Here is a 2,936-nt window from a genome sequence, read left to right as displayed (position 1 = left end):
ATGGGTTCAATCCCTGGTCTGGGAAGATCCCACATGCCATGGAGCAACTAAGCCCAGGCACCCCAACTACTGAGCACGCACTGCAGCTGCAGAAACCCACAAACCCGGAGTCCACACTCCACCATGAGAGAGGCCTAGGAACCGCGACCAAGAGCAGCCCCCGCTTGCTGCAACTGGCGAAAGCCTGGGCACAGCAACAAAGACCCACCATAGCCAAATGAGTAAACAAATCTTTTAAAAATAAATAAACTTGCACATCCTGAAAGAGCATGAAGGAAGCATACACCCGCCTGACCACAGCCTGACGCCCCCTGGTTACTGCTGAGTATCTGGGTTGTGTCTCCAAGGACAGGGACCTTCCTTATCCACAGTAAGCACCCCATAAATGACTGGATAAAATATTGCAACAGCTTCTTCATGGGGGTGCATATCTCCACTCTCTCTGTCCTCCAGGCCCTTTGCCAGCCTGCTCAAAATCCCTCCACGGCTCCCTGTTAATCTAGAGTGGCCGGCAAACTCCAGGCCCAGGGCTCTCCCCAGCCAGTCTTGAACTCACCCTGTGAAGTCTTGTATTCTGGGTAAGCAGTGTTTGAAAAGCCATAAAAACATCAAGCAAAAAAAAATCAAGCAAAGTTGTAAATAGCAGAGCTCAGGAGTGAGATCTGGGTCCTTTGGTTTTTCTATAAATCACTGATAGGCCACATACCAAGTGCTAGGGACCTACACATGAGCAATGTCGGTCCCCACCTACAGCCAGCAGCTTGCCACCAGGCCTAGGGCGCCAGCATTAACGTCCTCCTCTGTAGGAAGGTGTCATCTCCTGGCAACCCTCGTGAACATACAGCAGTGAACACGCACACCTACGCTGCACACCCTTACCTTGGCACCCCAAGAAGGCCGGGGTGTCAGGGAACCAGCACGCTACCAGCAACAGCAGAACTCTAGTGGAGATAGGAGGCATAAGGTGTTTTTCTAGGGTTTTTTTTTTTCAATTTTAGTTGACACGCAATATTATGTTAGTTTCAGGCATGTGTGCCTGCTAAGTTGCTTCAGTTGTGTCCGACTCTTAGCGACCCTATAGACTACAGCCCACCAGGCTTCTCTGTCCATGGGATTCTCCAGGCAAGAATACTGGAGTGGTTTTCCATGCCCTCCTCCAGGGGATCTTCCCGACCCGGGGATCAAACCCACATCTCTTATGTTTCCTGCATTGGCAATCGGGTTCTTTAACACTAGCGCCACCTGGGAAGCCCAGGTGTACAACGTAATGAGACCTGAACCACAAGTTTCAAGTGTACATTATAGTGATTTGATGTCCAAATCCATTACAAAATCACCCCCATAAGTCAGGTAACCATCTGTCACCATGCAAAGTTATTACAGTTTTATTGACTACATTCTTGATGCTGTATCTTACATCCCCATGACTTATTTCTTTACATTTTTCTTATCAAAGTACAATTGATTTAGGAGGGCTAAGCTTTGATTCCAGTGGGAAGAAGCAGGTAGGTCACGCTGGGTGGGACAGCGTAATATAGAAATAAATGTTTTGGGCAGGTGTGCTTACTGTTGTATTGCTTTCCCACTTTATAGTCAGAGGGGCCCTGATTGCTCAGTTCATGGGGCAGACTCCTGGGGGCCTTGCTGCTAGTCAAAATGACCTCAGACTCTAAAGCTTAAGGCAGTGACTTGCAAAGCCTCCCACAAAGGAATCACAGGGTAGGGTTGTAGAAGCCCAGATTCCAGAGCCTCACCCAGACCTAGCCAATCAGGAATTCTAGGGTCAAGGGCCGGGACTCTGCGTTTCAGACACCCACCCCTCATGGTTCTTATATCCGTGACACGGAGGAACAAAGCCCCTCAGGTGACTATCTATGTGACTTCTGACAGATGATGGAGAATCCTCAAAGAACCGATGAGCTGCTTTCCAGGTCAAGCTGCCAACAGAGACTCATCCACAGAGTGCCAAAGCCAGGGAGAGTCAAAGAGGGGGTCACGCCTGGGCCGTGCAGCTCACCAGGCTGAAGGAGGTGCGGGGGGTGACCGGGAAGGATGTTCCCGGCAGGAGGGACAGCAGAGAGGCTTGTCAGCTGGGCGCATGGTGGAGAGGGTGGGGGACCAGACCGAGCAGTTTGGAGGACCCTGACTGATCACCACTGGTCCCCTCTGAGCCTGAGAGTCTTTGTTCATAAGATGAAGCAATTCCAGGTTTCACAGATTCTACAAGTGACGTTTGCTCACATTGCAGTGTGTCTGAAATCGAAGTGCATCTTATGATGGGCAGCACCTTGGGTTTGCTGCACCAGGGCACCAGTACATGACTCCCATGTTGGCACGGAGGGTTTGACGGGAAAGTGGAAGGAAAGCACCTCGTGTGCCATTTGACACACAGAAGAAGCCAAGTCAATCCTAAAGGAAATCAACTCTGAATATTCACTGCAAGGACTGATGCTGGGACTGAAGCTCCAATACTTTGGCCACCCAATGCGAAGAGCCGACTCATGGGAAAAGACCCTGATGCTGGGAGAGATTGAGGGCAGGAGGAGAAGGGGGTGACAGAGGATGAGATGGCTGGATGGCATCATTGACTCAATGCATGAGAGTTTTAGCAAACTCAGGTGGAGGCCTGGCGTGCTGCAGTCCATGGGGTCGCAAAGAGTCAGACATTACTAAGCAACTGAACAATAAAAACAAAGGAGCCCCGGAAGTGTGAGCTCCCTTCCCTCTAAGCTGGTGAAAGGTTTTGGGAGTTGGCTCGGAAATTTCCAGAAAGGTCTCTTCCCGTCACCTTCTTTCCAAGGCCCTCTGTGGTGACAGTAATGCCCCGTAATAACCTGACTTGATGACAGCAAACTCTGGTGTCTGCTTTCAGTGCTGCTAGACCAAAGGACACAGTCATCCTCACGGGTGGAGTTCCTGTCCCGTGGGCTGTGGTC

Source organism: Odocoileus virginianus, chromosome 14 (genome assembly GCF_023699985.2).
Source record: "Odocoileus virginianus isolate 20LAN1187 ecotype Illinois chromosome 14, Ovbor_1.2, whole genome shotgun sequence".
In the NCBI taxonomy this organism is placed as follows: Eukaryota; Metazoa; Chordata; class Mammalia; order Artiodactyla; family Cervidae; genus Odocoileus; species Odocoileus virginianus.
Note: the sequence above shows the minus strand (reverse complement) of the source record.